The sequence below is a fragment of the Pithys albifrons genome, chromosome 4, assembly GCF_047495875.1.
Source record: "Pithys albifrons albifrons isolate INPA30051 chromosome 4, PitAlb_v1, whole genome shotgun sequence".
NCBI classification, from domain to species: Eukaryota; Metazoa; Chordata; class Aves; order Passeriformes; family Thamnophilidae; genus Pithys; species Pithys albifrons.
The window spans coordinates 28,629,201-28,653,347 of record NC_092461.1 but is presented as its reverse complement, the minus strand read 5'-3'; the positions used below and the strand labels follow the sequence as shown (position 1 = coordinate 28,653,347).

The window sequence follows — 24,147 nt, the reverse complement described above, 5'->3', positions numbered from 1 at the left end:
CCCAGGAGGTGCCAGGGATGTAAGTCCCTTGTCTGAGGGTGAAAAGGAGGGTTAAAGTTTGTCCATATGGACAAAATCTCTGTAAGACACTTGGATTCAGGATTGAGAACAAAGGCCAGCTCATTTCCTTTGGTCTTCTAGACCTGGGCCTGCAGTTGTGGAGATCCAGCAGCATGGACCAGGCTCTGCTCAGGGGTGCCCAGCAATGGGACAAGGAGATTGGGCAGGAACGTGAGGAAAAATTTTTTCCTGTGCAGTGACCGAACCCTTTTTTCAGCCCAGAAACCGGAACCGCACGTAGCACGCACCATCGAGCTTTGTCCCCAGGGAAAAGCTGGCAGGCTTGGGCTCTCAGGTGCCAATAATGGGGCCTCATTAACCCTAGAAATGGAACAATGGCTTTCTGTCCTGGCACCTTTTCTCTGGGAGGAATCTTCGTCCATCTGGAATTCTGGGCTGAAAAACGGTAATTTCCCGGACCCGCACGTGGCACGCACCATCCAGTTTTGCGCTCAGGGAAAAGTTGGCAGCCTTGTGCTCTCAGGTGCCAGTGATAGGGCCCCAGTAACCTTAGAATAGGAACAATGGCTTTCTGTCCTGCCTCCTTTTACCTCGGAGGAATCTTCGTCCGTCTGGAATTATGGGCTGAAAAATGGCACTTTCCCGGAACCACACGTGGCACGCACCGCCGAGCTTTGCCCCCAGGAAAAGGTGGCAGTCTTGGGCTCTCAGGTGCCAATGATGAGGCCCCATTAACCTTGGAAAAGGAAGCAATCTCTTTCTCTCGCGGCAACATTTCCCTGGCAGGAATCTTCATCCCTCTGGAATTCTGGGCTGAAAAGAGCCCAGAGAGTGGAGCGGAGTCTCATCAGTGGCGTTATCCCAGAACCGTCTGAACACAATCCTGTGCCATATGCTCTGGGATGACCCTGCTGGAGAAGGGAGGTGGGACCAAATGACCCACTGTGGTCCCTTCCAACCTGACCCATTCTGGGATTCCTGTGTTTCTGTGATCATCCTCCAAGGCCCTTTTGCTGGACTCTGTCCTGTATGTCCAGGTCTCTCTTGGACTGCAGAGCCCACAAAAGTGAAGGAATCTCCTGCTGAAGCCCGGGATGGAACCAGGGACCTTTAGATCTTCAGTCTAACGCTCTCCCAGCTGAGCTACTTCAGCTCTGAAGTCTGGATCTCTTTCCCTGGGAGGAACAGGTAGACACAGCAGAACAGCTCAGATAAAGGCTCATTTTAGAGAGAGAACTTACTTCAAGCTCAGCTGTGATTCAGACTAAAATCACCTCTTTTTATAAGATATTTTTCTTTCTCTCAAATAACAGTTTTGATTTCCTGCCTGGCCAAACACCTGTGGGTCAACCTCTTCTCAGGGCAATCCAGGACATGGACTGGGAACAAGAAGCTGAAAGAACAAAACAAAACCCATTTTATAGCCCTATTTTTGCTGATGACTTTGAATTGTAAAACCATGTCCCTGTTTCATAGACTCAGACTGGTTGAGGTCAGAAGGGTCCTCAAGGAGATCATCTGGTCCAAACTCCTGCTCAGGCAGGAACACCTACAGCCAGTTGTCCAGGACCATGTCCAAAATGGGAACTCCACCTCTCAGAGGGCAACTGTTTCCCAGCTCTCTCATCTCTCTCCTCAATTTGAGTCCCCTCATCCTCCTCCTGGCCCTTTGCTGGACTCTCTCCTGTATGTCCATGTTTCTCTTGGACTGCAGAGCCCACAAAAGTTAAGGAAACTCCTGCTGAAGCCCGGGATTGAACCAGGGACCTTTAGATCTTCAGTCTAACGCTCTCCCAGCTGAGCTACTTCAGCCCTGCTGTGGCTGAAATTGTCACAGAACCTGTTGAAATATGATGAGCCTTCAGCCTTTTCAGGCAGCCTGTAGATGACTTTAGCTTGGGAGTCAAAGAAGTTGCTTCAGGGAACAGGATAGAGACAGGCTGGGCTGAAAACAATGGTCCAAGGTGCCACCACAGCCTCTCTGTCAATGTTAAGAGACACATGTTTTGGGGCAGACAGTGCTTGCTGGCAGAAGAAAGGCTCGAAGTCCCTTGCTGCATTCTGGGGAAGTCCTTGCAAAGCTCCACTGCTTGACAGGTGGGCAAAACCTCCAGCAAATCTGTGGAAGGTCAAAGAAATCTGATCTATATGAAGAAACACTTCAAACCCCTGTTCTCTCACCTAGGAGTAGATTGGGAGTCCTCAACAGAGAGATCCTGTGATCCCTTGCCTGGAGAAGCTGTGGCTGCCCCATCCCTGGAAGTGTTCAAGGCTGGATTGGACAGGGCTTGGAGCAACCTGGGATTGTGGAAGGTGTCCCTGCCCATGGCAGGGCGGGGTTGGAATGAATTATTTTCAAGGTCTCTTCCAACCAAACCATTCCATGATTGCTGCAGGGCGACTAAACCCCTGGGAAGCAAGAGCTGGTGGGCAGGAGCCCTCTGGCTGTGCTGATTTCGGGTGGGCATCTGCAGGCAGGGCGGGTGAGCCCGTTTGCCCTGAAACCATCAGCAGGAGGTGCATTTCCCACCTGCCTTGGGTCCCTGCTCTCCCTGCTGCCATCCTCGAGCTTCCCGAGCCGAATTCCTCTGGTTTCGTCTGCTTTGGAGCCGGGAGAGGGCAGCAATGCTCATGGACAGACAAACCTGTCCCGCTGCTGCTGCCGCTCCTCCTCTGAGCGTCCGGCAGTGGCATCCCAGTACCCCGGTGATGTCGGGATGGGCAGCAGCGCCCACAGGTCCCTCTGGCACTTCTAGCTCGGCTAAAGCCGTGTACAAACCCGTTTTGTTCCAAAGGAAAACTTCTCCACAGTCTGGTTTGCACAGGGATGGGATTTAAGGATCCTTTCCATTATCACAGGTTGTGAGCAAACAGCATCTCCCTTGTCTTCTTGTGCTGGTAAGACTCTGGCAATCTGTGCCTGGAGTGAGTCTCTTTGGCTTAATTACACCTCTTGATGACCAGTTAAAATCCTCTATGTCCAAGAAAATAAATAAAATTCTGCTCCTCCCATCCCCAAATAGTGAATGAAAAATTTAGAGAGCCTCATGAAATAAAGTCTTCTCTTTAATGAGCATTGACTAATTAGAGTCATATCTCTCTGCCAAACAGTGGGAGCATAAATTGCATGTGAATACATCAGACACTTCCTATCTTGATATAAGAAAGAATTTATTTCAATCAATCACTGGAATAACTTCCTCAGGGATGTGGTGGGGTCACCACCACTGGAGATTTTCAAACTGCAATTACAGGGTTTTAGACAGTCTCAGGTAGGTGCCACAGCTCACAAACAGTCCTTGGGCTGGTCATCACCAAATTCAGGGGCCTGTCATGTGTGATTCTGTGAAATTGGCTTCCTTTGGCTCATTCTCATTGGCTTCCACTTAGAGTTGAGTAACTTGGTTGAAGATACTCCCTTGGTAGAAACAAGATATTTTTGATAAGCCTGATGAATTTGGGGGCCAGCACTCAAACCGTAGAATGATAGAGTTGGAAGAAATCCACAAGGATCATCAACTCCTGGCCCTGCACAGGACACCCCAAAATCCCACCATGTGCCTGAGAGCGTTGCCCAAACACTTCTTGAGCTCTGGCAGCCTTGGGGTTGTGACCTCGGCCTTGGGGAAGAACCTTTTCCAAATATCCAACCTAAACCTCCCTTGACACATCTTCATGCCATTTCCTTGGGTCCTGTCACTGCTCACCAGAGAGGAAGGGTCAGTGCTGCCCCTCTGCCTCCTCTCCTGTGTGCTACTCAGTGTAAATTTTGGTGTCCCTCCACAAACACAATTCCATAGACCCTACACCTAAGGGTAGCCACTTGCTTGGACCTTCCCAAGCTGAGAGGAGGCAACAGTCTGACACCCTCAGACCTGCAAGGCCCCAGAAATTAAAGGAAACCCCCCAAACAGCTCTTTCCTGTTGATCAGCTCCAGTTAACAAGATTCTCACATGGGAGATGAGAGCTATGGTCTCTCTCCCACTTAGATGTCACTTGCTGGATGTGGGATCAGTATTTAGAAGGTATTCTTATAGCTGTACTGGTTGCTGTGGTCCACATGTCCCTGGGGATGTCCCCCTGGATGAGTGGCCTTTTGAGTAGGAGCTCTCCCCCAAAGTGCCTGACCTTGGAGTGTGGCTCTGCCCTTGTTCTTTGTAGGTGGTGACTGCCCTGATCCTAAAAAATCTCCCTCTGAGTTCATGATTAATCTGCCAGGAAGAGCAACAGAGACTTTCCTGACCTTTCTCCAGCCACAATGAGCCAAAGTGGCATTTGTTTCAATGTTGGAGCAGGAGAGACCCACAGGCACAAAACCTGGGCTGTGGAACTGTGCCAATCCGAAGGCAGGCAAGGTGAGAGGGGAATGGCAAATGCGTCATTGATTCCAAAACTGCTACACGATCCTGCCTAGCAGAATGTGAAGCTGTTAAATAAAAAAAGACTAAAAAATGCTTTCAAAGGACAGGGTGTTGATGGGGAGTTGGCAGGTTGCTTTGTGCCGGCTGTTTATTCTCAGACAAAGCAGTCCAAATGTAGACTGTTTACCCACTGGAAACCCCTTGGCATTGTATTTCCTACTCTGAGCCTCACACAGCTCGTTCCTCACCAGCCGGAGCTCTACAAACCCCCTTTCTTTAGTCACCAGTGTCCACCCACATCCAGATGACTCCAGTCCCAAAAGAGCTCGAGGAAGAGGGGTTGACCAGAACACCTTTTAAGTCAACAACTCCTGCCCTTTTTCTCCTTACCCATCTTTAAATTAATCAAAGCCAGGAGGCACATTGGTTTGGTGGTGGGTTGACACTCAATTCCCTGGTGTTTGGTTCCCTTCCCTGCCCCTGACATCTCCCACGACAAAGGTCATGTCAGCTGAGGGAGCTGGGGGTGTTTAGCCTGGAGAAGAGGAGGCTCAGAGGTGACCTCAGCACTGTCTGGAACTGCCTGAAGGGAAGTTCTGGCCAGGTGGGGGTTGGTCTCTTCTCCCAGGCACTCAGCAATAGGACAAGGGGGCACGATGGGCTCAAGCTCTGCCAGGGGAAACTGAAGTTGGAGAGCAGAAAGAAATTCTTTGCAGAGAGAGTGCTCAGGCATTGGAATGGGCTGCCCAGAGAGAGGGTGGATTCCCCATCCCTGGAGGTTTTTAAGGTGAGCTTGGCCGTGGCACTGAGTGCCATGATCTGGTAAAGGGACTGGAGTTGGACCAAGGGTTGGACTTGATGATCTCAGAGGTCTTTTCCAGCCCAATCCATTCTATGATTAAGGCCATATCCCTGTGATGGGCAGGGATGACACAGAGCTTTGTATCCACCAAAAAACATGAGGCTGTGAATTTGTAGTGCCAAGTTTGAGCAAAACTCCTCTGTCTCTCAACATGGCCCATTAGCCGGAGCTCAAGACTAACGACTTTCCATCAGCCAGGAATGTGGGCAGAAGCAGCTGATAATTATAGACATGCTGAACCTATTCCCTTAAAAGTTCAGGAAATTCTTCAGCAAGATGAAGTTGGTAAGGATGCTAAAGTGCTCCCCTGTAATGATAGAGTTATAATAGTTTAATGAAACATCCTCTTTAAGAGGGTATATATAGAATTACAGAATTACAGAATGGTTTGGGTTGGAAGGGATCTTAAAGATCATTTATTTCCAGTACCCAGCATATGTTAAATGAAGGGGAAAATGTATTTTGCATGGCTCTTTCTTTCTCATGTCTATTTTCTTGGCCATTCCTGCTACTCTGAAAGATTTATCCCTTACAACAGTTTTACTTTCTCTTGGAATAAAAGTTCCTCTCCTTTCAATTGAAAGTGAATTTCCTCAGCCCTCTTTCTGGGCCTGCTCTTCACCTGCTTCCTCTCTCAAAACCAAGAGATGACCTTCCTGAGAGCATCTCAGGGGACTTGCACTGAGGTTTGGAGGAGAGGAAAGCCACAGTCCTGCACACAGACATCAGCTCTTGCATAAGTCAGTGTCGATTCATCTAAAGACTGTTGGATAAATTCCAGCACTTCATGAAGAGGAAAGGAAAAAAAAAAAAAAAAGAGAAAGGAGATATGCCAGAAATTATTGTATCTTTTTTTTCTCACTCTAGTGGTTCTTAGGGATTTTTCCTCCCTCATTCTGCTGGTTTGTGACATTTTGCTGATTAAGCCGATGCTAATTGTTAACCTCTTGTGTCACTTAGTGATGGGTGAGGAATGAAAGAAGTCCAAGCCTTACCATAACATTATTAAGGTTGAAAAAGACCTCTAAGTTCTCCAGGTCCAATGGTTAATGCAGCATCACTGAGTCCACCTCTAAACCACATGCCCAAGTGCCACATCCACACTGTTTGAACACCTTTGAACACTGAAGGCTTTTTGAGCATTTCCAGGGACTGCGATTCACAGGTTCCAATGCCTGTGAAGAAACTTTTCCTAATATCCAATCTAAACCTCCCCTGGTGCAATTTTAAGCCTTTTTGTCTTCTGTCACTTATTACTTGGGAGAAGGTACCGATCCTCAGTTCTAGAGTTCTGGCTGTTCCTTCCTTCCCAGCTGCAGTGGAGAGTCCTGGGTGCCCCAGGAAGTGCTCCACACACTTTGAGGACACTCTCACTGGATGACAACTTGTCTTGCTGTTCCAAAGAACCTGCAAAGAAGCAGCTTCCAGAGGTCAGGATGGCCGAGCGGTCTAAGGCGCTGCGTTCAGGTCGCAGTCTCCCCTGGAGGCGTGGGTTCGAATCCCACTCCTGACAACTTGTTTGCTGCCCAAACCCATCCCATGAGGAATTTTGTGTAGACAGACCTTCCTGGGAAACTCCCCGGTCTGGTCCAGCCGTGGGATTATTAACCACTCTTGTTTGTTTAGTTTGGCAGTGATGAGGTTGAAGGGAGAAGTCCCTCCCACCACATCAACACTTGGCCTAGGTTTGGCTTTTTCCCTCCCACTTGATCAGCACCTGGCTCAGGCTTTTCCCCTCCCAAATGATCAGCACCTGGCTCAGGCTTTTCCCCTCCCAAATGATCAGCACCTGGCTCAGGCTTTTCCCCTCCCAGCTGATCAGCACCTGGCTCAGGCTTTTCCCCTCCCAACTGATCAGCACCTGGCTCAGGCTTTTCCCCTCCCAACTGATCAACACCTGGCTCAGGCTTTTCCCCTCCCAACTGATCAACACCTGGCCCAGGTGAAATTTTGCCTTTTCAGCTCAAGGGGTACCAGGCACCAGGTCTGCTGGTGACAGTCACAAAATGGGAAAAGGATTCTGGCCCATGGGTTGGGGGCTGATTGTGAGGGCTTTAAATTGGGTTTGAAGGGGGAAGGAGATAAAACTGGGCTTGTTAGAGATTAGCTTAAGGGCAGCATGCCAGTGTTGGGCTTGAAATCCATCTGCCTGTGGGGAGGAAGGTTCTACAGAGGGATCTGGACAGGCCAGATCCATGGGCTGATTGTTCAGAAAATGAGTAGCTGTGGCACTTCCCAATATGGTTTAGTGGCCATGGTGGTGTTCAGTCAAAGGTTGAACCTGATGATCTTGGAGCTCTTTTCCAGACTTAAAGATTCCACAATTCCCTGAAGCACAGAAATCCTCTTCTAACCTAAACAAGACTTCAACTTAAGACAATTGCTGCAGCAGTTAAATGCAGAACAATCTCTCTTGAATATTTTTTTTCCTAATGCCTCTGTGACTTTATAACTTTTATGCTGCAAATTCTTTGAGATTCTGCCTTTATTGATAGTCTTTCACACAGCACTGCAGTGTCAGTGTGTGCTGGTGGTAGAAATATTATCCTCATGTGTCAGAGCATTAACTATCAGCAGTATCTGCTTTGTTGCTCTTTCACAGACTCTGTTTTAGTCATAGATTTGCAATCAAATCCCAGGTCCTGGATTTCTTCCATTGCTCATTTTCAAAACCAGTAGAAAGTCCTTGAGATCCTTGTGCCTCCCAGGCAAAGAGGAGAGTCCAGCAAACAAAGGTGCATAAAAAGAGCAGGAAAACCAGTTTGTCTTGAAAGGCAATGGAATCAAACCAGGTGAATCATCCCACCTTTACTTTCTTAATTAATACACTGCAGCAGCACTTTGTGCAGTCTCATGTGCACCTCCCGTTAGGTGTCAGTACCAAAGGACCTTTTCTGCTGAGGGGAAGGATAAAACAGAGTCCAAAGCTGATGTCAGGACGGTGATGAATTTTAAACTCTAAATATGAAATCTTCCTTTGAGACTGAGACATCTCTTTGTGGAAGGAAAGACTGTTGGCTGCTGCAAGAGCCCAAGTCCAGCTGTGAATATAAACTCAAGAAGGCTCTTTCTATGGCATGGTCAGGGATGGTGACTGTCGCAGGTTTGGCCTGGCTTTTGCCAACCCTGGACTGGCCCCCTTTACCCCTCCCAGAACTTTCCCAGCAAAGGAAAGAAAAAAACTACTGAAAAGAAACGCACGCTAAAGAAACTGAACTGAATAAAAAGAATAAATTATGTTTCCTAACATTCACAAACCACACTGTATATACACAGTATGTAGGATCCCACCCCCAGGGGAGAGGGGAAGGGAAAAAAGGGGATTGATTAGCCAGAAAATAGGGAAGACACCGACCCAACCTAAAGAAACCAAATGAATCAAAACAAACACAATTAAAAACCTCAAGGAAGGGGAACAAGAATGAAACAATCTCACCCAGGACAGGAGAACCACCAACAAGCAGAGGGACCAGGCTGCAACCACCTCCCACCAGCATCTCGGCCAAGAGAGGAGATCAAAACCACTCCCCCCCACTGCTACGTGGAAGACAGGTGTGGAATACTTGTAACTTCCTTAGATACAATGGTTACTGAGGAAGCCATGGGGCAAACCATTACAGTGACCCCACCACTGCACTGGGCAGCCTGTTCCAATGTTTAACCACTCTGTCAGTAAATATTTTTCTTCCTAATAACCAACCTGAGCCTCCCTTGGCACAACTTGAGGCCATTTTCCCATGCCCCATCATTAGTTTCATGTCAGAAGAGGCCAAGCCTTGTCTTTAATTAGAAGATCTATTTACAACAGCTTTGTCAAAATCACATATTGTGGTGCAATCAGCAATGAGAAGCTTCTCCCCAAAGTGCTGCTGAGCAGAAAGGATTGAGTGTACCTGACTCCCACTGGGGGATCGTGCTCGTTGGGCACATCAAAATATCGAGCCAGTATTGGCAAACTGCAGAGGGTGGTGTAGAACAACTCCAAGTATTTCAAAAGTCAGGAGGGAGAGGAGATTAAAAGGAAACAATATGTGCAATTTGTCTAATCTATGACTAAGGGGAGCAGAAACTGTCTGCAAGCATTTGCAGAATGTGAAAACAACAAAGAAGGAGAAAGATTGGCTTAGAGTGGAACAAAGAGTATTATTAGGAGCAGTGGGAAGTGAAAGTATAGCCTGAACTGCCTAAGAATTTAATGTATTCCATTGTAGACATTCATATTATATAACTTTTTTTTTTCTAATCAAGCTCTGGCCTTTTCCAGAAATATCCAGAGTTTTACTGAATATCTGATGATGATTCATCGTATTTTTTTAATTTGTTTTTAAATAGAAACAATTAAAAAAATTAGTTCTGGTTTGCAGTGACTTGGAAAGCAACACCATCCATAGACTAAGATTTAATTGTTTATTATTGTTACACAGTAAAAGGCTTTTGGCTGGATCCTACCCTGATTCCTGGGGTCTTGGAGGGTACCAAGAGCTCCTCTGGGCACATTAAGACCATTTAGAGACACCTGAGAAACAGGATCATGAAGGACAAATGCTGGGGATTTGATGGGAGAGAAGGAAACTGGTGGAATTCACATGCAGGAGAAAGCCAAAAAGCCAAAAAATTTGTTCAGTGCCATCCTGAGTTTATATAAATATATATATATACACACACACAAATGCACATATACATATTTATATACACACATAATTATATTTATATATATATATATGTGTATATATATATATTTATATATATATATATATATATATATATATATATATATATATATGGAACTGATGCTTTCCACAAGGAATTTTATAGGAAATTTATAACCTACTCCCCAAATCTGGGTTGCAGAAACTGGATGGTGATGGGCACATTTGTTTTGTGATCCCATGAGGAGTAAGATTGTCCCCAGAAACTGATGCAAAGTGTTCCAAGAAGCTTCCTGAAGCTCTTGAGGGAAATCAGCTGCATAGATAGGTTAGTAGGTGGATAGACAGACAGACAGACACATGGACTTTGCTTGTTCCAACACCTTCTAAATGGTGTCCAACTTGAAATGCTTCACATAAATAGTTATTCCTTTTCTGGTTGACTTTAACTGTTGGATTCACAGGAATTTTGTGGGTTTCCTGAAGTCAGAATAATCTCAGCATCTGATCCCTACAGGATGACCAGCACTTTGAAGCCCAAATACACTGAAAGAGGTGTCCACTCTTGGCCAAGAGACCTCAGGAGAGCCTTGTGTCTGAGTGAAGTTCAATTGATAGTTTGGTTTTCTCCCCTAAATGGATGTAGTGGAGCATGGCATGAACATGTTCATCTTTAAAACATTGGGCAATGAAATAATACTTGAGAATGTCTTTCCAGGGGGGTGTCTTGGTTTGAGATAAGCAACTGCCAACCCCCCTCCAAGCACAGAAAGAAAAGCCTCCCTCCTAACACCAAGGAAAGGGAGGAAAAGAGAAGGGAAAGGGAAAAAACACTTCAAACCACGTTTATACTAAAACTACATATATTTTTACACAAAGGAAGAGACAATTGGAAGAGAGTACAAATATATACTCACACAAGTCTGCAACAACACATTCCCCACTTCTTAATGAGCACATTACTTAAGAAAGAACTTACTCCCCAGGGAGACAAACTCAAGCAGAAAGGTGAGACCCAGAACAACACATTTTACTTTCCTGAGGTACCCTGTAAGCCAGTGGTGGGCCTGGTCCTCTCCATCCCCCCTGGGACAGCAACGTGCGTCCTCCCAAGAGGAAGGATGAGAAGCAACTGCCTTAACCACTCCCACACTGGTTCCTACTTCCCTGGAGATGATGTCAGAATGTGGTATGGAATACAAAATTACTGGCTAGAAGAGGTCAGCTGTTAGCTCAGCCCAGCTCAAGTCAGCTGACAGCTTCAACCCAGTCCAAACTTCAGAGCCCAAATCTAGGCCCACCTAGGGGAACCCATAACAGGGGGATATCCTGAGTAGGAAGGGACCCTCAAGGATCATTGAGTCCAACTCCTGGCCCTGCACAGCTCCAAAAATCCCACCATGTGCTTGGGGAAGTTGTCATAGAATCATAGAATCAGTTGGGTTGGAAGAGACCTCTGAGATCATCAAGTCCAGCCTTTAATCCAACCCCACGTTGATTACCAGATCATGACACTGAGTGCCACATCCAGTCTCACTTTAAAAACCTCCAGGGTTGGAGAATCCACCACCTTCCTGGACAGGCCATTCCAATGCCTGATTACTCTCTCTGTAAAGAATTTCTTTCTGATATCCAGCCTAAACATCCCCTGGCAGAGCTTAAGCCCATGTCCTCTTGTCCTACTGTTGGTTGCCTGCCCAAACACTCTTTGAGCTCTGCCAGCCTTGGGGTCGTGCCTACTGCCCTGGGGAGCCTGTTCAGTGCCCACCACCCTCTGGGGAAGGAACCTTTTCCTGAGGTCCAACCTAACCCCCCCCTGATGCAGATCCAGCCACTCCCTCAGGTCCTCTCACTGGTCACAGAGAGCAGAGATCAGTCCCTGCCCCTCTGCCCTACATGTGCAACCCCATCACATGTTCTGATGTGCACACGTAATCTCATTCCATACCCAAAAATTATCCTTTTTTTTTCCCCTTGGAAATCTCCTGTTTGTTTTTTTTTTTAATGGATGGCAATAATTCCACTCACGAGCAGGGAGGATTTGGGGAGGGGGAGAGAGGTGTTTACAGTGCAGAAACTGTTCTTTGAGCCAGTTGTCCAGCCAATTAAGGGGTGTTCATAACGTATCTTGGAGCATCCGTGCCTTATGGGAGGCTCCGTGGTGGTATCCAGACAAATCACCTCCCACACACACTGACTAATTATTGTTCTTTGCCCAATTAACACATACCAACCCTCCAAGCAAAAGCAAAACATCTGCACCCACTGAAATGCTGGCCATGAGCTGAATCCAGAATGTGTCTCCTCTTTCCAGTTGTCCTTGTGGTAAATCTGTGGAAATCGGAGCTTTCCTATTCCAGCACGAAATCAAACAAGAGCTGACAACAAACACACCCAACTGAACACACACAGCTCCTGGAACACAGTGAGGAGCTGCCACAAGAAAGTCAAAGAGAATCCAGTCCCAAGGTTTATTATATACCCTTCTTAATTGCTTATAATTCACATGAGAAACACAATAATTTCTCTTTTCTTTCTTAATTGCACTCAATATTAAGAATCCAGCTGCATTTTCCTCCCTTTCAATCATTGGACCCGACTGTTAACAGTGACAGGTTTTGTTGTTTGTTTTTTTCCCCAGTATTATTCTATTGATTTGCATGGTGGATGGTTTATACTGCTAATTAGCATCTATTAAAGCTGGTATTCCATTCAAGGCTTGATGAATGGAGATGGAAAGGAATAAGGCATCAGAATAAATCAGAGCATGAGAACTGAGTTCTCCTTTGGGAAATCTCTCTGAGCTGAACTTGAATGCACCTCTGTGTGTGCATGTGGGTATTATATTTGCATTTTGTATCCTTGTTATTATGATATTTAACGTGTCTCTCAAGCCTGTCATCCAAGATCTGGATATTATAAAACATAACAGTTATCTGGGAATAGAATCCTGTTTCCAGGATCCAATGAGCAACTGCAGATAATGAGGAGAAATAAAAACAGGGGGAAAAAATAGGAGTAACTCATAGCCAGTGTTCAGGAATCTTCAGTTCAGTGACTTTCCAAGCCTGAGGTGTTAATAATCCTTGATAGAAATTAAAGAAGTTGTACTGGGAAATAATATCCTGGGAAAACAGAAAATTTACAACGTGTGTAAATTGGGGAAGTAAAGGAAAGACCCTTTTGCTTCCTTGTGGATTTGGAGAACTGAATCTTGGCAAGAGCAAAGGTCAGGGATTCAGAAATGATGATTATTATATAAGAAAGGAGCCTGCAAGTCAAATCACTGGTGAAGGAATTGTGATTTCCAGGGAAAACCCAGCAGGTGGACTCCGGAAAGCCCCAGACTGAGCCTTGTAGTCCTGATAAAGGAATTTTCCCCACAAAAAAAAAGATAAAAATATAAATCACAGCTTCTTTTTAACAAGATATTTCAAAAGGAAACCAAGGGAAATATCCTGCCCCTTCCATTTCCCAGCCTTTCCTCTGCCTGAGAACCCTGTTTTGGGGGTGTAGGGTGGCACAGGTTTCCTTGTTGTTGTATCTGAGATGACATAAAGCCCAGCAGGTCTTTATATGAACATTCACCCAGAAGAAACCACTCTTGTTATTCTATCCCACGATGAAAAATCAACCCAAGCCCTTATCCTGTGTCTTTTCCTTTTTTCTTTAACTCTCTGACCTCTTGGTGGGATACAACAAAAACTAATCTGCCTCCAGATTCCCTGCAATGAGGTTTCCTGCCTTTATTTGGACCCAACATTCCCATGTTTTCACAGGGAAGAAGATTCCATCTGTGGTGTGAGCTGGCATGGCTGCCAACCTCCTGGTGAGATGGGCTAACAAAGACAAGTTCTGGGGCTGGGGTCACGTTCTCCCATGTTGGAGATCTCCATGTAGCTCCATCTGCAGAAGAAACCAATAAGAGAGAGCTGATGGATGAGACTGGAGCAGGGAATCAAAGTCCATCTGGATTTAAATCTGGTGAGGGACATGAAGGGCAACAAGAAAATTTCTCACATGGGAAAAAGAAGAGTAGAAAAAATGTGGGCCTGCTGCTCAACAGGGTGGGAATTCTGGTGACAAAGAGCATGGAAATGGCCCAGATACTCAAGGTCTTCTTCACTTAAGTCTTTACTGATAAGATCAGCCTTTGGAAATCCCTTTCTCCTGGACCAGAGCAAGGAAGACTTGTCCTCAGTGGAGAGGGATCAAGGTAGGACAAAACAGACTTCCAGAATGCACAGGCCATGGCAAGATGGACTGTGGGTACTGATGTCATTGCAAGGTCACCTTTGGAAGGTCCTGGTGATCAGGGAAGGTTCCTGGGAGCAGGAGGAGACAAATGTCACTCCCATGTTCAAGGAGAGGAGAGGAGAGGAGAGGAGAGGAGAGGAGAGGAGAGGAGAGGAGAGGAGAGGAGAGGAGAGGAGAGGAGAGGAGAGGAGAGGAGAGGAGAGGAGAGGAGAGGAGAGGAGAGGAGAGGAGAGGAGAGGAGAGGAGAGGAGAGGAGAGGAGAGGAGAGGAGAGGAGAGGAGAGGAGAGGAGAGGAGAGGAGAGGAGAGGAGAGGAGAGGAGAGGAGAGGAGAGGAGAGGAGAGGACTATCTTTCAATCACCATATTTTTAGTGCTCAGTAACTGTGCAGTGAACCTCCCCTCTGCAGGATGTCTGTGGCCAAATCTCAGCAAAGCTTTGACCTGCTGGATGCTGATACCTGCAACCAATGTTTCTCTTCCCCTCTTCCCTCCTCTCTTCCCATTTCCTCCGCCACTCTGAGGTTTTTGAGCTCCAAACCCTATTTTTCCCGACTTACTGGAACTGATTTTGCTTCTCAGCCCTCAGCTCATATCTTTTTTAATCTCCCAATAGAAATCTTTAAAAAGCAGCATCTGGCTGAGCAGGGAACTTCAAGACCAAACCATCCCGGGCCAATTAGCAGAAGAGCCTGGAGGTCAGTGGGATAAAACTCCTTATTTTGGGAATCTGCCTCTTGGCTGCTGGCTTGGAGAAGCCTCCCCTGAATTCTTAGTGTCTCATCTGCAGAAAACTCAGCATATAAACCAAAGTCAGAGCTTGTATCTGGTTTATGGGAACTGAAAAACACTCTGCAGCCTTGAGAAGTGCTGACAACAGAGGATTTCTTTTGGAATCGGTTGAAATGACATATAATGGTATGAAAGACCATAAAACCCAGATAAACCAGCACCTGCACTGCTGAAAAGGTGATTTCTCCCTGTAAATTAGTGTATTGTGAGGAAAAACATATGGAAAGGGGGAGACAACTGTACCTCTGACCACAAGGTTGTTTCTACCAGGATTCTTTGTGGTCACGCAGGGCACTGCTCAGCTCAGCTCTTACCTGCATTCCCAAACAGTTTCTCCCCAAAGAAGGTGACCATATCCAAACTATTCACTGGGCACAGTCCTCAGCCTGTGCTGTTCCCCAAACCACACACTGGGTCTGTCCTGGGGGATCTCCAGTTGGCACAGGCCAAAGAATGCCAGGATTGAACAGGATGGACCATCAGAGGCCAGGATTTGTTCTTACATGCACTTCCCTATATTGAGATCGTGGGATCATAGAATGGTTTTGGGTTGGAAGGGACCCAATTCCAGGGGTTGGACCAAGGGTGGAACCAGGGCTGGACTGAGAAATGTGTAAAGCAATGATTGGAGGGATCTTATATTATTATCTTATTATATTATATTATATCATCTCATTCCACCCCACCTGCCCTGAGCAGGGACACCTTCCACTTCCTTTCACAACCTTTCAGGTTGCTCAGAGCTTCTTCCAACCTGGCTCTGAACACTTCCAGGGATGGGGCAGCCACCAATTCTCTGGGCAACCTGTGCCAGAGTCTCCCCCCAAATGTTCTGTGGCACCTGGTCTTTAATGAAGGCTTCTTTTTGAAGCCTGACTGCTCTTTATTCTGTCAACCAAAACCCATGGCCAAAAGTAATTCCCACAAGCATCAGGATTTGACATGCCCAAGAAGGATCTATTCCTTGTGCATCTCTCTAGCCATGGCCACTGTCAGAACAAGCAGCAGTGTCCCAATTCCAGTCTGGGTTTACTCAAAACAAACCTCAAAGCAAACCAAAATATCCCACTGCTTGCTTTGCCCAGATGACTAAGAAGGGATGGTGCCTTCAGAGACTTGCTGTGCCCTTCCTACAAAGGCAATAAACAGGAGAATGTTCTTTTCAGTCATCCCAATTCTGTTTCCTCTCCTTTGTGTGTCATTGGCACTGTTGGGGGTCATCACTGACTGACAATTTTGGCTGCACAAGCAGCAAAAACACACGACCAGTGATCGCTGCCCCCTGAGACATCAAGATATCAAGATTTGTCAACTCTACCTGTTTTTTGTTGCTTTCACAGTACCCAGTGCACCTCAAAATGCAGCTACAAGAGTGATGACTTGAAGAAAATGAAGTTTTACAGTTTTCTTAGTATCTTGGTGCTTTATGGTCTTGATTTGCTGCCAGTGAATCGAAGCAGAACGTCCTGAATGAAATGTAGGCAGTTTAGGAAAGGTGCCAGCTAATAAACAGCACAGCAAAGAGGGAATCCCACCTGCTGGCAGGTGGCTGCCTCGTTTTGTGGGATCACAGCAACATGCTCAGTGATGTTACACCATTCCAAGTCATTGCAAGGAATTCCCAGAGCAGGAAATCGCCACAGTGCAATGGATGTTGGCACAGATCTCTCCCAGCAGAGTTCAAAGGGGAACAGGAGGAGATGAATAGATGGGCACACAGGAGCTCAGGTGAAATTGGTCCTTGGGATAAACTCAGCAGGCAAGAAATTACAGTCCCTGAACCATTTTTTTTCCACTGTTAATAAAAGAAGACCCTCAAAATATATATTAAAAAATATTCTTAACATCTTTGAGAGAGTGTTGCTTCCCCAGCTACCAGATTTTAAGAAAATGAGAAATGCAAAATGGTTGTGGTTTGGAAAGTCCACAATTTTTCTAGTTACCTAAGAGAATTTTGGGGAGGTTTGAGTGCAGCCAACCTCCAAAACCAAAAATTAAAAATACAGACATGAGGAAGTGTTAATATTATTGAGATTGGGAGAGACCAGGCAGAAGAAATCCTGCTGATGGTGGACAAGTTAAGCTAAAATATTGCATCTACAAGAAGTGCCCACTTTCTTGTTGATGAAAGAAAGTCACCCTAATGTTTTCCAGGTATGGATTATTGATTGTTTTAGCTGGGAGAGCTTAAAGTCTGCAGAGTTTTGGCTCCATTCTACCCCTGTGGTTGGTCTGCCTTCAGATTGGCCGTGGCACTGAGTGCCATGATCTGGTAAAGGGACTGGAGTTGGACCAAGGGTTGGACTTGATGATCTCAGAGGTCTTTTCAAACCCCATCAATTCTATGATTCTGTGATTCTATGATATGCTTCCTACAGAGGGTTTGTGCTGGATTCCTCTTCTTGAATAAAAACCAAAGCCTGAGGTGACAACTCATGATCCAGAGGTTAAATAAATTAGGCGAAACCACCAGTTTTGGGGAGGAAAATGAGTGTTTCAGTAGGACCTTCTGCATCCATCAGCTCTTTGCTGGGAAGGAGGAAATGAAATCTCTCAACATTCACAGGGACAGAGCATGGAAAATGATTTTGAGAGTGATCAAAGCACCAGGGAAATCAAAGCTAGAATTTGATAATAACATTCACAAAGATGGAAAGGAACAGGTTCTTCATCCAGAGGGTGGTTGGGAACTGAACAGGCTCCCCAGGGCAGTGGGCACAGCACCAAACCTGACAGAACCCAAGGGGCATTTGGACAAAGCTCTCAAGAACACGGGGGGATTGTTGGGGTGTTTGCAGGGCCAGAACTTGGACTTGATGGTCCTGGTGAGTCCCTTCCAGCTCAGGATATTCTGTGATTCTATGACTTCCTGAGGTCAGTTATTCCAGGTTTTGCCATGGGGCATGGGCAGTTCCCTCTGGGTTCACCCTGATCCACTGGTGGAGGAACTGGTGTTGTTACTCTCCCCACATTTACCACTTCCCACAACCACCAGTTCCTGGGCCTTCCTGATGAAAGGATTTTGATAACTTCGTGTGAAACCTCCCATTTCCTGGGTCATTTCCCATGGGCCTGCCCTCTGGACTGTTCCCTTTGTTCTAACAAAAGGTTTTACATACCTGTTTTATCAACCCCTGCTGTTATTAAGCCCCACAAATGACACATCTGAGTGCTCCTTCCTGTATTTATTTTTAGGAATTTTGTGAGGATTTGAACAGTGGTGCATGAGCAGTTAATACAAATAACACTTGTAGAGTCTTGGAAATTCGCTCTTGGGTCTCAATTCCTGATAACTTTTTGGCAGTGTGGGCTGGACATTTTAATGAATGTGGATTTTTTGGTAGCCTTGGGTGATATAAAATGTAAAATCTCGGCCACCCATCCCCAGATCTCTGTCAGATTCTTGCTAGACTGTTCCTATCTAAGGAACAGATAAAATAACCCTGATTAAACCAAAGACATGCTCCAAAACACTGATCCTGATTAGCCCAGAGCACTTCAGAGTGACACCTCCCCATTGCAATCCCACCAAACCTGCACTAAATGTAAATAAAACACATATATGATATAAACCTCCTGTACTAAATGCAACATTTGAAGGGAAGTCCATTTAGAAAGCAAAGCTGCACTTTTAGGACGTGGAGAGAGGCAATTAGAGGATTCAAGCCAACCAAACCAAGATCTTAAAATCATTTAATTGATCTTTTAAAGTAAAAAAGGGCAGATGTTGCTGGAGAAAATGGGATAGAGGAGAGGAAGATGCTGCGAGTCAAAGAGGTGCTCTGATGGTTCCTGGGATGATGGTTTGTAGTAGCTGTTGATTATAAACTCTCTTCCAGTTGTTTCTTTGTTTTTTTTTCTCTTTGTAGCCTGTTTAGGCCTTCAACACATTTTTATTCCTTTCACCATGCAGAAAACTCCTCCCTGCTCTTCAGTTTCAATGAAGATTTTTCATCCACTGTGATTTTCAGACTCTGGGCATTAATATCCCATAACAATTCCCTCCAGAGAGGAAGTCTCTTAAATTGCCATGTACATAAGTGACATTTGAACATAACTGCCCCTCATTAGCCCACAGAGATTTTTCAGTCCTAATTAGGAGCCAGAAGAGGGATTTGTTCCAGGCCTTTCAAGCCCTCCCATCCCCCACAGCTTCTGCTATAATTTTAAATACCTTTTCCTCTGCCATTTCATCCCACACAAGTGCACCATGAAAGCTTTGCTGCGTATCCTTTGCACTTTCAGAGCTTACAGAGCATGGAAAAAAAAAAACAGGAATGATATTGCAACCATCTGAAAAAGGGGTCTTTTCTGTGCTGAAAGGAGAAAAGAGGATAATGTCCATTTTTTGTGTGTTCCAGGTCAGCAAAACTGGGTAAGTTCCACACTGGTCACATGAGAAATAGATGAACTGAAAGAACTCTTATCCTCATTGCTACATCAGACAAAACATCAGACAGAAACATGGAATTATAGGATCATTAGTGTGGGAAAAGACCTCCAAGATCATCAAGTCCAACAACTAACCCAGCTCTGCCATGTCCACCACCGACCAAAGTCCTTGAGTGCCACATCCACAAGGCTTTTCAATCCCTCCAGGGTTGGTCACTCCACCATCACCCTGGGCAGCTGGACAACCTTTTCAGTGAAGAAATTGTTCCTGAGATCCAATATCAACCTTTCCTGGAGCAGCTTGAGGCTGTTTCTTCTTGTCCTGTCCCTTGTTCCCTGGGAGTAAAGTCCAAGATCCCCTGGCTCCCCAATCCTGTCAAGAAGTTGTCGAGATCAATAAGGTCCCCCCTGAGACTCCTTTTCTCCAGGTTGAGCCCCCCCAGCTCCTTCAGCTGCTCCTGCTGCTCCAGACCCTTCCCCAGCTCCATTCCCTTCTCTGGACACTCTCCAGCCCCTCAATGTCTTTCTAGTTTTGAGGAGCCCAGAACTGACCTCAGGATTCGAGGCAGTTCAGGCTGTTTTCTGCTCTGAAGAGGAGTTTGAGAACTGTCCTGGTCAGAGCAGAGCAGGGTCTCCAGGGAGCAGAGCTTGAATATCAAGTGACTCTCTCATAACAAAGCCTGTGCCTCAACCACCAGCTGGAGGTGGCAACCAAACATCACGGGGTCAGTGTGAAGCACATCCTTTTGCCCTCCCCTCCTCTACAAAGAGGTAAACGTGGAGGAGGTTTGGAGATGCAGGAGATAAAGAGATGGGAGTAACCCCCAGCAAGGAGAAATCCTTTCCCCCTTTCCAGGAGCAGGGAGAAGCTTCATGTCTGAAACCATAATACCTACTTTTAAAATCCTCAGAGCAGACTTTGTGCTGCACATCTCTCCTCCAGTGAGGAGTTCTGACAATGACAGAATGGTTTTGGTTGGAAGGGACCTTAAAGATCTGATCAGCTCAGTTGGTTAAAACTTGGCTGTAACAATGCCAAGGTCATGGGTTCAATCCCCTGTGTGGGCCATTGACTTAAGAGTTGGACTCGATGGTCCTTGTGGGTCCCTTCCCACTCAAAATAGTCTGTGATCATCTCAGTCCAACCCCTCTGCCAGGGACAGGGACACCTTCCACTAGACCAGGCTACTCAGAGACCCCAAGCAGCCTATTATGGGATTTCTCCTGGGTGACAGGTGAGTCATTGAACCTCCAGTAGCTCAGGCAAGTCTTGGAATTGCAGTTCAAACTAAGTTTTGGGCTGATCTCAATGTTTACCTCAGAAAAAAAAAGCTTCTTTTTCTGGTTTCAAAGAAGTGATATTTCTATGAGAAATGTCTCCTTTCAGGGGATTTGTCCTTTATAAGGAACAAAGCAAACAGCTCTTCCTTCCCCTTCACTCCAAACCCAAACCATCACTTGACATTTTTCAGTTTTCTCCCAAAGTCCTCGAAGTTTTATAAGTTTCATCTGAAAAAGGTGTTGGTACTAAAATGTTCTCTGAGAAAAATAAACACTGTGGGCATTTTCCTCGTGGTTTTGCTTTCCCTGTAGGCTCAGTCACAATAAAATCCAGGAGTTGTTCTTGGTGCTGTTCCTAAGACATTATAATTGTGTGGCCATCAGGAATTCCATTCACAGAACCCCAGAATCATTTAGGTTGGAAAGGACCTCCAAGATCATTGAGACCAACCTGTGACTGATGCCCAACTTACCACCCAGCCCAGAGTGCTGAGTGCCATGTTCAGTCTTTCCTTAAACACCTCCAGGGGTGGGGACTCCACCACCTCCCTTAGAAGTCCATTCCAATGCTTGACAACACTTTCCATGAAGAAATATTTCCTGAATCCCCCACTCCAGTTTGCTGGGCAGTTTCCTGGGCAGCACCATGGGCTGTTCCAGTGTTGCTTCTCACTTGTTTCACTGAGACAAGAGCAGCCCTTGGGTTTTGTGCATCCTGGTGCTCCTGGAGTGGCACTGACCTCTGAATTCCTCAAATTTGGTGGAATTAGCAAAGGAAAAGCACAGAATGGCTTGGGTTGGATGAAACCTTAAGGATCATCTTGTTCCAACTCTATTGCCATGAGAAGGGACACCTTCCACTATCCCAGGTTGCTCCAAGCCCATCCAACCCGGCCTTGAGCACTTCCAGGGATGGAGCATCACAGGTCATGACAAGTCATGGAAATATTATTCATTGCTGTTGTGCTTCTCACTGCATAATTAACATATTAATCAGCTAGGAGAAGAGGATTTGGGAAAATCTGGCTGTTCTCTGCCTCTATTTGTGCTGCAATATTTTACAGAGCATTGGAACATATGTTGGGGTGTCATCCCATGGATGGGGAATCACAGTCCAGGCTGGTTCTGCTCAGCAGGGATATCTCACCATGGAGACCTGTCACTGGGCATATGCTGGATTATATCTGAATTTTCCTGTCTGTTCACTGCCCTGAACTTATATTTACAGTGAAGGATTTCACAGATTTCCATTCCACATCCCAGGGATTTATTTATAGAGAGTGGAAAGAACATTGGGTGACTTTCTTTACTAATTTGGCACTCTGAAAACTTGTGAGCCAGATTTCTTTCTTTCTTTTATTTTTTCTTTTTTGCAAATAGAAGAAAGAATATGCAAATCCAGCTTATATTTCTGGAGATTTCTCCATATCAAAAGGATTCAGAATTAAAAGAAAAATAAAAGAGAGAAAAGCTGAATTAATTTTATGTGGTTCTCACAACTTGGCATATTTTGTGATTCTGTGAACACAATTCTTCAGTAGTTCTTTACAGAGAATTCCTGATTTTCCATCAAAAACCCTCCTTCTTAACTCCTTACATTTTTCACCAGGAATGTCTTCAGATGTTGAAAGGACAAAGTAGTTTTTTAGATAGAGCTGCTAAAAAACAAAAACTTTTCATCTTTAAAACCTGAAAACTCATTCTTTCCAAAATCTTTTCAGACTTTCCTGGTTCTAATTAAAACAAACTCTTTACATGAAAACTTTGAGGAAAAAAAGGGCATTTTGCATCCCTGAAAATTTATTATTTCTTGCAAGAGTCAAGCTGAGGGAAGATTCCTATTACTCAATATCATGCAAAAACAAGGATATTTTCTAGGGCATTTCAAGTCTTTATCTCTTGTTTGCAAGTAGGGAATATCCTCTGACTCCCTGCAGTGTATGGAAACAAAAAGCCTCATCTGATACCATCCTGCAAAAGTTCCTCATCCATCCCTCAAGTCCCCTGAAAATTAAAACAGGCAAAGCATCTCTTTGCCTTTCTCCCTCTCCTATTTCATGATGATGAAAGCAAAGCTTTGGGCAATGAAAACCACTATCCATAACTTTTTTTTTGTCCCCCTCAGTAAACAACAAATAAGATTGTAAATTTTCTTCTCCCCGCAAACATTGAATGCCAGTGGTGGTCAGAAGGAAATGACAACCAAATGACTCAGGTTTGTCACGCAGGGAGTGGCTCTTGCTCCTTCCACTTTATCTTTTAATCATCCAGATTTTACTGTCTTAGCTTTTACATGGCCTTAACCAACTAATCCTATTGAGACAGGCTGAGAGATTTGGGATTAATCAACCTGGAGAAGACAAGGCTTGAAGGAGATCTTAGAGCCACTTCCAGTGCCTAAAGGGGTTCCAAAAAGGCAGAAAAGGGACTTTTTCCAACAGCCTGGAGTGATAGGACAAGGAGAAATGTCTTTAAGCTGAAGCAGGATAGGTTTAGATTAAATATTAAGAAGAAATTCTTTACTAGGAAGATGGTGAGGCCCTGGCACAGGCTGGGCAGAGAAGCTGTGGCTGCCCCATCCCTTGAAATATTCAAGGTCAGGTTGGATGGGGCTTGGAGCAACCTGGGCTAGTGGAAGGTGTCCCTGCCCATGGCAGGGGGGTCTGAAATAGATGATCCTTAGGATTTCTTCCAACCCAAACCATTTCATGATTCTGTGATTGCAAAAGATTTCTTGTCCTCCTGTAGCCACCACAATTGAAAAGCCAATTTACCAATGGAAACAGGACAGAATATCCACCATCTCCACCCTCCCCAGCCCATTCCTTGTTCCTGTTCTCTGGGGTGTTTTCCAGCGTGTAGATGATTTCCTTTCAATGAGAGCCACTTTCCTGTTGCTTTCCTTGGAGACTCTTTAAAACTGTTTGGTTTGCAGAGTTTGTTCAAGTTTTCTGTTTGCATTTAGAGATTGTGCTGAGACTTATTTGGATGCTCCCCAAAGACACAAACTCCCTGTGCTTTGGAGCACCATGAAAATGTTTACCCAGGCCTTACACAAGTAAAAGGGTTTTACTGCTGTCATAGCTCGTTGCATTCTTAAAAATTAGAAATGGAATTTAGATTGCATTAAAAAATAAAAATAAACATTATAAAATGCTAAGAAAATACAGTGAAAACACTGGTGCAATATTTATTTCCTGCAAACATATGAAAGTTGTGAATGGAGAAACTGTGATCTCCAAATCAGAGAATTATCAAAGCTGGAAAAGACCTCCAAGATCATCAGGTCCAACCTTCTACCCAATACCCCCATGCCCATTAAACCATGTCCCCAAGTGCCACATCTGCTCATTTTTTGAACCCTTCCAGGGAGGGTGATTCCATCCCTTCCCTGGGCAGCCTGTTCCAATGTTTGCCACTATTTCAGTGAATCTTTACATATTTTAAATAATTCCTATTTGTATTTTCACCTCTCCAGGACACTTTGCAAAGGAAATTGTTGACCTTCACATATGGCTACCTAGAACTGAAATG

The 24,147-nt window shown here is 45.3% G+C and overlaps 3 non-coding genes across 3 annotated transcripts; 1 reads left to right on the top strand and 2 right to left on the bottom strand.

The window, feature by feature from the left end:
- Nucleotides 1-1,101: 1,101 nt before the first annotated feature.
- On the bottom strand, nt 1,102-1,174 carry TRNAF-GAA (transfer RNA phenylalanine (anticodon GAA)). Its single transcript has one exon. It is a non-coding gene; the product is annotated as a tRNA-Phe (tRNA).
- Nucleotides 1,175-1,760: 586 nt separating this feature from the next.
- Nucleotides 1,761-1,833, bottom strand: TRNAF-GAA (transfer RNA phenylalanine (anticodon GAA)). The gene has a single exon. It is a non-coding gene; the product is annotated as a tRNA-Phe (tRNA).
- A 4,842-nt stretch (nt 1,834-6,675) lies between these two features.
- On the top strand, nt 6,676-6,758 carry TRNAL-CAG (transfer RNA leucine (anticodon CAG)). The gene has a single exon. It is a non-coding gene; the product is annotated as a tRNA-Leu (tRNA).
- The last annotated feature ends 17,389 nt before the right edge of the window (nt 6,759-24,147 follow it).